The sequence below is a fragment of the Schistocerca gregaria genome, chromosome 4, assembly GCF_023897955.1.
Source record: "Schistocerca gregaria isolate iqSchGreg1 chromosome 4, iqSchGreg1.2, whole genome shotgun sequence".
Classification (NCBI taxonomy): domain Eukaryota; kingdom Metazoa; phylum Arthropoda; class Insecta; order Orthoptera; family Acrididae; genus Schistocerca; species Schistocerca gregaria.
In genome coordinates, this window is record NC_064923.1 from 26,724,695 (window position 1) to 26,737,095 (window position 12,401).

The window sequence follows — 12,401 nt, forward strand, 5'->3', positions numbered from 1 at the left end:
CACAACTCCTCAGTGGTGTGAGCGTTTTGAGATGAGTCGTATATAAGTTCCACTTGTTTGTCAGTGACCGTGTGGCCTAATGGATAAGGCGTCGGGCTTCGTATCCGAAGATTGCGTGTTTGATTCCTCTCTCGGTCGTGTTTTTCCAGATCTGAAAAAGAAACATACCGTTTTAGTGTAGCACTTGAGCAGTACGAAACCGTGTGAATGTTGCTGTTGACCATTTTCTGCTTGGAGATGCTCTTCAGCTTAAAACACGCACAACAAGACCGGTGTTAACTAGCGAATTGGTTTGCATATTGCCGTCGCCGCGTGTTTTTGACTGGCACTTGCACATCTAAAATAACGTCGGAAAGTAACTCGTTCGGTTTATGAGTCACATCAAGTATGTGTGTTAATTTTGACGAAACTAGCTCTGCAGGTTGTCATGCAATTCTGTTACCTCTCAGAAATGATTATGAAATAAAAGTGAACTACGTGACGAGTGTGACGTTAGGAAAACATTAGGCAACATGGGGAGGTTCTGTATGGGACCAATCAACCCAAATGAGTACTGTGTGACGTGCTAACCGGCATATACTCACCGAGGCAGCGCGGCTAGCTCAGTCGGTAGAACATAAGGCTCTTAATCCCAGGGTCGTGGGTTCGAGCCCCACGTGGGGAGGAACGGAATTTTGTTCCTCTGCAGATGTAACTTACCGTTTTTCTGATTAACGTGATGTAATGGAAATAGCAACTTTAAACTTTGCCTACGTCTCCGTCAGTCGCTACGAAACTGTATTTGAAGGTGAAGGTGATTTTGTAGACATGTGTGAAAGACATGTTCTGAAATGCAAGTGGAGTTATTTGGAGAGCACTTCCTTTACGTGTCAGATGTGTAGTCAAGCAGTAATGGGTCGCCATAGCTGCAAATATTAGACGGTAATATGAAGTGTTGTCAGCTGAAGTCTGATGATCCAGACGACCGTAAGGATGAAGTACGCAAAAGTACCGCTAGGCCGCGCCTCTTTAGCTCAGTGGCAGAGCACTGGTCTAGTAAACCAGGGGTCGTGAGTTCGATCCTCACAGGAGGCAGACGAATTTTGGATATCGGTTGCGCGTCGTGGCCTTATAGCAAACAGTATCTGGGATGACTAACAATTAGCGAGAGGCGTTTTATTAAGAATTACTCTCAGATGTGATTAAGGCGAATGGCGCAGATAAAGCATTTGCCAAAGCGGTACAGCATAAGGTGGGATGGGACAGTCTGAAATATATTTTGTAGATGTATTTCTCACATATCTCAGAGCCTTCCGCGGTTGTCGTCGTCGTCGTGGTCGCCACCGCCGCCGCCACTTCTGCAGAAGTAGCAAATGGACATCGTAGCAAATGCGGCGAGGGACGCCCTGCCTTACATTTCCGAATGCACAAAGTGTGTGGCTTAGTTTCCCAGTCTATATTTGGTAGGTCTCGTAGCAGGTTGAATGTATCAAATGGGTGGGAAAGAGCAAGGGGCAGCGTCTGTGTAGAACGAAAACACAACTCCTCAGTGGTGTGAGCGTTTTGAGATGAGTCGTATATAAGTTCCACTTGTTTGTCAGTGACCGTGTGGCCTAAAGGATAAGGCGTCGGACTTCGTATCCGAAGATTGCGTGTTTGATTCCTCTCTCGGTCGTGTTTTTCCAGATCTGAAAAAGAAACATACCGTTTTAGTGTAGCACTTGAGCAGTACGAAACCGTGTGAATGTTGCTGTTGACCATTTTCTGCTTGGAGATGCTCTTCAGCTTAAAACACGCACAACAAGACCGGTGTTAACTAGCGAATTGGTTTGCATATTGCCGTCGCCGCGTGTTTTTGACTGGCACTTGCACATCTAAAATAACGTCGGAAAGTAACTCGTTCGGTTTATGAGTCACATCAAGTATGTGTGTTAATTTTGACGAAACTAGCTCTGCAGGTTGTCATGCAATTCCGTTACCTCTCAGAAATGATTATGAAATAAAAGTGAACTACGTGACGAGTGTGACGTTAGGAAAACATTAGGCAACATGGGGAGGTTCTGTATGGGACCAATCAACCCAAACGAGTACTGTGTGACGTGCTAACCGGCATATACTCACCGAGGCAGCGCGCCTAGCTCAGTCGGTAGAACATAAGGCTCTTAATCCCAGGGTCGTGGGTTCGAGCCCCACGTGGGGAGGAACGGAATTTTGTTCCTCTGCAGATGTAACTTACCGTTTTTCTGATTATTGTGATGTAATGGAAATAGCAACTTTAAACTTTGCCTAGGTCTCCGTCAGTCGCTACGAAACTGTATTTGAAGGTGAAGGTGATTTTGTAGACATGTGTGAAAGACATGTTCTGAAATGCAAGTGGTGTTATTTGGAGAGCACTTCCTTTACGTGTCAGATGTGTAGTCAAGCAGTAATGGGTCGCCATAGCTGCAAATATTAGACGGTAATATGAAGTGTTGTCAGCTGAAGTCTGATGATCCAGACGACCGTAAGGATGAAGTACGCAAAAGTACCGCTGGGCCGCGCCTCTTTAGCTCAGTGGCAGAGCACTGGTCTAGTAAACCAGGGGTCGTGAGTTCGATCCTCACAGGAGGAAGACGAATTTTGGATTTCAGTTGCGCGTCGTGGCCTTATAGCAAACAGTATCTGGGATGACTAACAATTAGCGAGAGGCGTTTTATTAAGAATTACTCTCAGATGTGATTAAGGCGAATGGCGCAGATAAAGCATTTGCCAAAGCGGTACAGCATAAGGTGGGATGGGACAGTCTGAAATATATTTTATAGATGTATTTCTCACATATCTCAGAGCCTTCCGCGGTTGTCGTCGTCGTCGTCGTCGTCGTCGTCGTCGTCGTCGTCTTCGTCGCCGCCGCCGCCACTTCTGCAGAAGTAGCAAATGGACATCGTAGCAAATGCGGCGAGGGACGCCCTGCCTTACATTTCCGAATGCACAAAGTGTGTGGTTTAGTTTCCCAGTCTATATTTGGTAGGTCTCGTAGCAGGTTGAATGTATCAAATGGGTGGGAAAGAGCAAGGGGCAGCGTCTGTGTAGAACGAAAACACAACTCCTCAGTGGTGTGAGCGTTTTGAGATGAGTCGTATATAAGTTCCACTTGTTTGTCAGTGACCGTGTGGCCTAAAGGATAAGGCGTCGGACTTCGTATCCGAAGATTGCGTGTTTGATTCCTATCTCGGTCGTGTTTTTCCAGATCTGAAAAAGAAACATACCGTTTTAGTGTAGCACTTGAGCAGTACGAAACCGTGTGAATGTTGCTGTTGACCATTTTCTGCTTGGAGATGCTCTTCAGCTTAAAACACGCACAACAAGACCGGTGTTAACTAGCGAATTGGTTTGCATATTGCCGTCGCCGCGTGTTTTTGACTGGCACTTGCACATCTAAAATAACGTCGGAAAGTAACTCGTTCGGCTTATGAGTCACATCAAGTATGTGTGTTAATTTTGACGAAACTAGCTCAGCAGGTTGTCATGCAATTCTGTTACCTCTCAGAAATGATTATGAAATAAAAGTGAACTACGTGACGAGTGTGACGTTAGGAAAACATTAGGCAACATGGGGAGGTTCTGTATGGGACCAATCAAACCAAACGAGTACTGTGTGACGTGCTAACCGGCATATACTCACCGAGGCAGCGCGGCTAGCTCAGTCGGTAGAAAATAAGGCTCTTAATCCCAGGGTTGTGGGTTCGAGCCCCACGCGGGGAGGAACGGAATTTTGTTCCTCTGCAGATGTAACTTACCGTTCTTCTGATTAACGTGATGTAATGGAAATAGCAACTTTAAACTTTGCCTACGTCTCCGTCAGTCGCTACGAAACTGTATTTGAAGGTGAAGGTGATTTTGTAGACATGTGTGAAAGACATGTTCTGAAATGCAAGTGGTGTTATTTGGAGAGCACTTACTTTACGTGTCAGATGTGTAGTCAAGCAGTAATGGGTCGCCATAGCTGCAAATATTAGACGGTAATATGAAGTGTTGTCAGCTGAAGTCTGATGATCCAGACGACCGTAAGGATGAAGTACGCAAAAGTACCGCTAGGCCGCGCCTCTTTATCTCAGTGGCAGAGCACTGGTCTAGTAAACCAGGGGTCGTGAGTTCGATCCTCACAGGAGGCAGACGATTTTTGGATATCAGTTGCGTGTCGTGGCCTTATAGCAAACAGTATCTGGGATGACTAACAATTAGCGAGAGGCGTTTTATTAAGAATTACTCTCAGATGTGATTAAGGCGAATGGCACAGATAAAGCATTTGCCAAAGCGGTACAGCATAAGGTGGGATGGGACAGTCTGAAATATATTTTATAGATGTATTTCTCACATATCTCAGAGCCTTCCGCGTCGTCGTCGTCGTCGTCGTCGTCGTCGTCGTCGTCGTCGCCGCCGCCACTTCTGCAGAAGTAGCAAATGGACATCGTAGCAAATGCGGCGAGGGACGCCCTGCCTTACATTTCCGAATGCACAAAGTGTGTGGCTTAGTTTCCCAGTCTATATTTGGTAGGTCTCGTAGCAGGTTGAATGTATCAAATGGGTGGGAAAGAGCAAGGGGCAGCGTCTGTGTAGAACGAAAACACAACTCCTCAGTGGTGTGAGCGTTTTGAGATGAGTCGTATATAAGTTCCACTTGTTTGTCAGTGACCGTGTGGCCTAAAGGATAAGGCGTCGGACCTCGTATCCGAAGATTGCGTGTTTGATTCCTCTCTCGGTCGTGTTTTTCCAGATCTGAAAAAGAAACATACCGTTTTAGTGTAGCACTTGAGCAGTACGAAACCGTGTGAATGTTGCTGTTGACCATTTTCTGCTTGGAGATGCTCTTCAGCTTAAAACACGCACAACAAGACCGGTGTTAACTAGCGAATTGGTTTGCATATTGCCGTCGCCGCGTGTTTTTGACTGGCACTTGCACATCTAAAATAACGTCGGAAAGTAACTCGTTCGGCTTATGAGTCACATCAAGTATGTGTGTTAATTTTGACGAAACTAGCTCTGCAGGTTGTCATGCAATTCTGTTACCTCTCAGAAATGATTATGAAATAAAAGTGAACTACGTGACGAGTGTGACGTTAGGAAAACATTAGGCAACATGGGGAGGTTCTGTATGGGACCAATCAACCCAAACGAGTACTGTGTGACGTGCTAACCGGCGTATACTCACCGAGGCAGCGCGGCTAGCTCAGTCGGTAGAACATAAGGCTCTTAATCCCAGGGTCGTGGGTTCGAGCCTCACGTGGGGAGGAACGGAATTTTGTTCCTCTGCAGATGTAACTTACCGTTTTTCTGATTAACGTGATGTAATGGAAATAGCAACTTTAAACTTTGCCTACGTCTCCGTCAGTCGCTACGAAACTGTATTTGAAGGTGAAGGTGATTTTGTAGACATGTGTGAAAGACATGTTCTGAAATGCAAGTGGTGTTATTTGGAGAGCACTTCGTTTACGTGTCAGATGTGTAGCCAAGCAGTAATGGGTCGCCATAGCTGCAAATATTAGACGGTAATATGAAGTGTTGTCAGCTGAAGTCTGATGATCCAGACACCGTAAGGATGAAGTACGCAAAAGTACCGCTAGGCCGCGCCTCTTTAGCTCAGTGGCAGAGCACTGGTCTAGTAAACCAGGGGTCGTGAGTTCGATCCTCACAGGAGGCAGACGAATATTGGATATCAGTTGCGCGTCGTGGCCTTATAGCAAACAGTATCTGGGATGACTAACAATTAGCGACAGGCGTTTTATTAAGAATTACTCTCAGATGTGATTATGGCGAATGGCGCAGATAAAGCATTTGCCAAAGCGGTACAGCATAAGGTGGGATGGGACAGTCTGAAATATATTTTATAGATGTATTTCTCACATATCTCAGAGCCTTTCGCGGTCGTCGTCGCCACTTCTGCAGAAGTAGCAAATGGACATCGTAGCAAATGCGGCGAGGGACGCCCTGCCTTACATTTCCGAATGCACAAAGTGTGTGGTTTAGTTTCCCAGTCTATATTTGGTAGGTCTCGTAGCAGGTTGAATGTATCAAATGGGTGGGAAAGAGCAAGGGGCAGCGTCTGTGTAGAACGAAAACACAACTCCTCAGTGGTGTGAGCGTTTTGAGATGAGTCGTATATAAGTTCCACTTGTTTGTCAGTGACCGTGTGGCCTAAAGGATAAGGCGTCGGACCTCGTATCCGAAGATTGCGTGTTTGATTCCTCTCTCGGTCGTGTTTTTCCAGATCTGAAAAAGAAACATACCGATTTAGTGTAGCACTTGAGCAGTACGAAACCGTGTGAATGTTGCTGTTGACCATTTTCTGCTTGGAGATGCTCTTCAGCTTAAAACACGCACAACAAGACCGGTGTTAACTAGCGAATTGGTTTGCATATTGCCGTCGCCGCGTGTTTTTGACTGGCACTTGCACATCTAAAATAACGTCGGAAAGTTACTCGTTCGGCTTATGAGTCACATCAAGTATGTGTGTTAATTTTGACGAAACTAGCTCTGCAGGTTGTCATGCAATTCTGTTACCTCTCAGAAATGATTATGAAATAAAAGTGAACTACGTGACGAGTGTGACGTTAGGAAAACATTAGGCAACATGGGGAGATTCTGTATGGGACCAATCAACCCAAACGAGTACTGTGTGACGTGCTAACCGGCATATACTCACCGAGGCAGCGCGGCTAGCTCAGTCGGTAGAACATAAGGCTCTTAATCCGAGGGTCGTGGGTTCGTGCCCCACGTGGGGAGGAACGGAATTTTGTTCCTCTGCAGATGTAACTTACCGTTTTTCTGATTAACGTGATGTAATGGAAATAGCAACTTTAAACTTTGCCTACGTCTCCGTCAGTTGCTACGAAACTGTATTTGAAGGTGAAGGTGATTTTGTAGACATGTGTGAAAGACATGTTCTGAAATGCAAGTGGTGTTATTTGGAGAGCACTTCCTTTACGTGTCAGATGTGTAGCCAAGCAGTAATGGGTCGCCATAGCTGCAAATATTAGACGGTAATATGAAGTGTTGTCAGCTGAAGTCTGATGATCCAGACGACCGTAAGGATGAAGTACGCAAAAGTACCACTACGCCGCGCCTCTTTAGCTCAGTGGCAGAGCACTGGTCTAGTAAACCAGGGGTCATGAGTTCGATCCTCACAGGAGGCAGACGAATTTTGGATATCAGTTGCGCGTCGTGGCCTTATAGCAAACAGTATCTGGGATGACTAACAATTAGCGATAGGCGTTTTATTAAGAATTACTCTCAGATGTGATTAAGGCGAATGGCGCAGATAAAGCATTTGCCAAAGCGGTACAGCATAAGGTGGGATGGGACAGTCTGAAATATATTTTATAGATGTATTTCTCACATATCTCAGAGCCTTCCGCGGTTGTCGTCGTCGTCGTCGTCGTCGTCGTCGTCGCCGCCGCCGCCACTTCTGCAGAAGTAGCAAATGGACATCGTAGCAAATGCGGCGAGGGACGCCCTGCCTTACATTTCCGAATGCACAAAGTGTGTGGTTTAGTTTCCCAGTCTATATTTGGTAGGTCTCGTAGCAGGTTGAATGTATCAAATGGGTGGGAAAGAGCAAGGGACAGCGTCTGTGTAGAACGAAAACACAAATCCTCAGTGGTGTGAGCGTTTTGAGATGAGTCGTATATAAGTTCCACTTGTTTGTCAGTGACCGTGTGGCCTAATGGATAAGGCGTCGGACTTCGTATCCGAAGATTGCGTGTTTGATTCCTCTCTCGGTCGTGTTTTTCCAGATCTGAAAAAGAAACATACCGTTTTAGTGTAGCACTTGAGCAGTACGAAACCGTGTGAATGTTGCTGTTGACCATTTTCTGCTTGGAGATGCTCTTCAGCTTAAAACACGCACAACAAGACCGGTGTTAACTAGCGAATTGTTTTGCATATTGCCGTCGCCGCGTGTTTTTGACTGGCACTTGCACATCTAAAATAACGTCGGAAAGTAACTCGTTCGGCTTATGAGTCACATCAAGTATGTGTGTTAATTTTGACGAAACTAGCTCTGCAGGTTGTCATGCAATTCTGTTACCTCTCAGAAATGATTATGAAATGAAAGTGAACTACGTGACGAGTGTGACGTTAGGAAAACATTAGGCAACATGGGGAGGTTCTGTATGGGACCAATCAACCCAAACGAGTACTGTGTGACGTGCTAACCGGCATATACTCACAGAGGCAGTGCGGCTAGCTCAGTCGGTAGAACATAAGGCTCTTAATCCCAGGGTCGTGGGTTCGAGCCTCACGTGGGGAGGAACGGAATTTTGTTCCTCTTCAGATGTAACTTACCGTTTTTCTGATTAACGTGATGTAATGGAAATAGCAGCTTTAAACTTTGCCTACGTCTCCGTCAGTCGCAAGGAAACTGTATTTGAAGGTGAAGGTGATTTTTGTAGACATGTGTGAAAGACATGTTCTGAAATGCAAGTGGTGTTATTTGGAGAGCACTTCCTTTACGTGTCAGATGTGTAGCCAAGCAGTAATGGGTCGCCATAGCTGCAAATATTAGACGGTAATATGAAGTGTTGTCAGCTGAAGTCTGATGATCCAGACGACCGTAAGGATGAAGTACGCAAAAGTACCGCTAGGCCGCGCCTCTTTAGCTCAGTGGCAGAGCACTGGTCTAGTAAACCAGGGGTCGTGAGTTCGATCCTCACAGGAGGCAGACGAATTTTGGATATCAGTTGCGCGTCGTGGCCTTATAGCAAACAGTATCTGGGATGACTAACAACTAGCGAGAGGCGTTTTATTAAGAATTACTCTCAGATGTGATTAAGGCGAATGGCGCAGATAAAGCATTTGCCAAAGCGGTACAGCATAAGGTGGGATGGGACAGTCTGAAATATATTTTATAGATGTATTTCTCACATATCTCAGAGCCTTCCGCGGTTGTCGTCGTCGTCGTCGTCGTCGTCGTCGTCGTCGTCGTCGTCGCCGCCGCCACTTCTGCAGAAGTAGCAAATGGACATCGTAGCAAATGCGGCGAGGGACGCCCTGCCTTACATTTCCGAATGCACAAAGTGTGTGGTTTAGTTTCCCAGTCTATATTTGGTAGGTCTCGTAGCAGGTTGAATGTATCAAATGGGTGGGAAAGAGCAAGGGGCAGCGTCTGTGTAGAACGAAAACACAACTCCTCAGTGGTGTGAGCGTTTTGAGATGAGTCGTATATATGTTCCACTTGTTTGTCAGTGACCGTGTGGCCTAAAGGATAAGGCGTCGGACTTCGTATCCGAAGATTGCGTGTTTGATTCCTCTCTCGGTCGTGTTTTTCCAGATCTGAAAAAGAAACATACCGTTTTAGTGTAGCACTTGAGCAGTACGAAACCGTGTGAATGTTGCTGTTGACCATTTTCTGCTTGGAGATGCTCTTCAGCTTAAAACACGCACAACAAGACCGGTGTTAACTAGCGAATTGGTTTGCATATTGCCGTCGCCGCGTGTTTTTGACTGGCACTTGCACATCTAAAATAACGTCGGAAAGTAACTCGTTCGGCTTATGAGTCACATCAAGTATGTGTGTTAATTTTGACGAAACTAGCTCTGCAGGTTGTCATGCAATTCTGTTACCTCTCAGAAATGATTATGAAATAAAAATGAACTACGTGACGAGTGTGACGTTAGGAAAACATTAGGCAACATGGGGAGGTTCTGTATGGGACCAATCAACCCAAACGAGTACTGTGTGACGTGCTAACCGGCATATACTCACCGAGGCCGCGCGGCTAGCTCAGTCGGTAGAAAATAAGGCTCTTAATCCCAGGGTCGTGGGTTCGAGCTCCACGTGGGGAGGAACGGAATTTTGTTCCTCTGCAGATGTAACTTACCGTTTTTCTGATTAACGTGATGTAATGGAAATAGCAACTTTAAACTTTGCCTACGTCTCCGTCAGTCGCTACGAAACTGTATTTGAAGGTGAAGGTGATTTTGTAGACATGTGTGAAAGACATGTTCTGAAATGCAAGTGGTGTTATTTGGAGAGCACTTCCTTTACGTGTCAGATGTGTAGTCAAGCAGTAATGGGTCGCCATAGCTGCAAATATTAGACGGTAATATGAAGTGTTGTCAGCTGAAGTCTGATGATCCAGACGACCGTAAGGATGAAGTACGCAAAAGTACCGCTAGGCCACGCCTCTTTAGCTCAGTGGCAGAGCAGTGGTCTAGTAAACCAGGGGTCGTGAGTTCGATCCTCACAGGAGGCAGACGAACTTTGGATATCAGTTGCGCGTCGTGGCCTTATAGCAAACAGTATCTGGGATGACTAACAATTAGCGAGAGGCGTTTTATTAAGAATTACTCTCAGATGTGATTTAGGCGAATGGCGCAGATAAAGCATTTGCCAAAGCGGTACAGCATAAGGTGGGATGGGACAGTCTGAAATATATTTTATAGATGTATTTCTCACATATCTCAGAGCCTTCCGCGGTTGTCGTCGTCGTCGTCGTCGTCGTCGTCGTCGTCGTCGTCGTCGTCGCCGCCGCCACTTCTGCAGAAGTAGCAAATGGACATCGTAGCAAATGCGGCGAGGGACGCCCTGCCTTACATTTCCGAATGCACAAAGTGTATGGTTTAGTTTCCCAGTCTATATTTGGTAGGTCTCGTAGCAGGTTGAATGTATCAAATGGGTGGGAAAGAGCAAGGGGCAGCGTCTGTGTAGAACGAAAACACAACTCCTCAGTGGTGTGAGCGTTTTGAGATGAGTCGTATATAAGTTCCACTTGTTTGTCAGTGACCGTGTGGCCTAAAGGATAAGGCGTCGGACTTCGTATCCGAAGATTGCGTGTTTGATTCCTCTCTCGGTCGTGTTTTTCCAGATCTGAAAAAGAAACATACCGTTTTAGTGTAGCACTTGAGCAGTACGAAACCGTGTGAATGTTGCTGTTGACCATTTTCTGCTTGGAGATGCTCTTCAGCTTAAAACACGCACAACAAGACCGGTGTTAACTAGCGAATTGGTTTGCATATTGCCGTCGCCGCGTGTTTTTGACTGGCACTTGCACATCTAAAATAACGTCGGAAAGTAACTCGTTCGGCTTATGAGTCACATCAAGTATGTGTGATAATTTTGTCGAAACTAGCTCTGCAGGTTGTCATGCAATTCTGTTACCTCTCAGAAATGATTATGAAATAAAAGTGAACTACGTGACGAGTGTGCCGTTAGGAAAACATTAGGCAACATGGGGAGGTTCTGTAAGGGACCAATCAACCCAAACGAGTACTGTGTGACGTGCTAACCGGCATATACTCACCGAGGCAGCGCGGCTAGCTCAGTCGGTAGAACATAAGGCTCTTAATCCCAGGGTCGTGGGTTCGAGCCTCACGTGGGGAGGAACGGAATTTTGTTCCTCTGCAGATGTAACTTACCGTTTTTCTGATTAACGTGATGTAATGGAAATAGCAACTTTAAACTTTGCCTACGTCTCCGTCAGTCGCTACGAAACTGTATTTGAAGGTGAAGGTGATTTTGTAGACATGTGTGAAAGACATGTTCTGAAATGCAAGTGGTGTTATTTGGAGAGCACTTCCTTTACGTGTCAGATGTGTAGCCAAGCAGTAATGGGTCGCCATAGCTGCAAATATTAGACGGTAATATGAAGTGTTGTCAGCTGAAGTCTGATGATCCAGACGACCGTAAGGATGAAGACGCAAAAGTACCGCTGGGCCGCGCCTCTTTAGCTCAGTGGCAGAGCACTGGTCTAGTAAACCAGGGGTCGTGAGTTCGATCCTCACAGGAGGCAGACGAATTTTGGATATCAGTTGCGCGTCGTGGCCTTATAGCAAACAGTATCTGGGATGACTAACAATTAGCGAGAGGCGTTTTATTAAGAATTACTCTCAGATGTGATTAAGGCGAATGGCGCAGATAAAGCATTTGCCAAAGCGGTACAGCATAAGGTGGGATGGGACAGTCTGAAATATATTTTATAGATGTATTTCTCACATATCTCAGAGCCTTCCGCGGTTGTCGTCTTCGTCGTCGTCGTCGCCGCCGCCGCCACTTCTGCAGAAGTAGCAAATGGACATCGTAGCAAATGCGGCGAGGGACGCCCTGCCTTACATTTCCGAATGCACAAAGTGTGTGGTTTAGTTTCCCAGTCTATATTTGGTAGGTCTCGTAGCAGGTTGAATGTATCAAATGGGTGGGAAAGAGCAAGGGGCAGCGTCTGTGTAGAACGGAAACACAACTCCTCAGTGGTGTGAGCGTTTTGAGATGAGTCGTATATAAGTTCCACTTGTTTGTCCGTGACCGTGTGGCCTAATGGATAAGGCGTCGGACTTCGTATCCGAAAATTGCGTGTTTGATTCCTCTCTCGGTCGTGTTTTTCCAGATCTGAAAAAGAAACATACCGTTTTAGTGTAGCACTTGAGCAGTACGAAACCGTGTGAACGTTGCT

The 12,401-nt window shown here is 46.0% G+C and overlaps 8 non-coding genes across 8 annotated transcripts; all 8 read left to right on the forward strand.

Annotated features, from left to right (window-relative positions):
* The first annotated feature begins 1,002 nt into the window (after positions 1-1,002).
* Trnat-agu (transfer RNA threonine (anticodon AGU)) lies at positions 1,003-1,074 on the forward strand. The gene has a single exon. It is a non-coding gene; the product is annotated as a tRNA-Thr (tRNA).
* A 1,444-nt stretch (positions 1,075-2,518) lies between these two features.
* Trnat-agu (transfer RNA threonine (anticodon AGU)) lies at positions 2,519-2,590 on the forward strand. The gene has a single exon. It is a non-coding gene; the product is annotated as a tRNA-Thr (tRNA).
* A 1,468-nt stretch (positions 2,591-4,058) lies between these two features.
* On the forward strand, positions 4,059-4,130 carry Trnat-agu (transfer RNA threonine (anticodon AGU)). Its single transcript has one exon. It is a non-coding gene; the product is annotated as a tRNA-Thr (tRNA).
* A 1,454-nt stretch (positions 4,131-5,584) lies between these two features.
* On the forward strand, positions 5,585-5,656 carry Trnat-agu (transfer RNA threonine (anticodon AGU)). The gene has a single exon. It is a non-coding gene; the product is annotated as a tRNA-Thr (tRNA).
* Positions 5,657-7,076: 1,420 nt separating this feature from the next.
* Trnat-agu (transfer RNA threonine (anticodon AGU)) lies at positions 7,077-7,148 on the forward strand. The gene has a single exon. It is a non-coding gene; the product is annotated as a tRNA-Thr (tRNA).
* A 1,454-nt stretch (positions 7,149-8,602) lies between these two features.
* On the forward strand, positions 8,603-8,674 carry Trnat-agu (transfer RNA threonine (anticodon AGU)). Its single transcript has one exon. It is a non-coding gene; the product is annotated as a tRNA-Thr (tRNA).
* Positions 8,675-10,136: 1,462 nt separating this feature from the next.
* Positions 10,137-10,208, forward strand: Trnat-agu (transfer RNA threonine (anticodon AGU)). Its single transcript has one exon. It is a non-coding gene; the product is annotated as a tRNA-Thr (tRNA).
* Positions 10,209-11,672: 1,464 nt separating this feature from the next.
* Positions 11,673-11,744, forward strand: Trnat-agu (transfer RNA threonine (anticodon AGU)). Its single transcript has one exon. It is a non-coding gene; the product is annotated as a tRNA-Thr (tRNA).
* Positions 11,745-12,401: the final 657 nt, after the last annotated feature.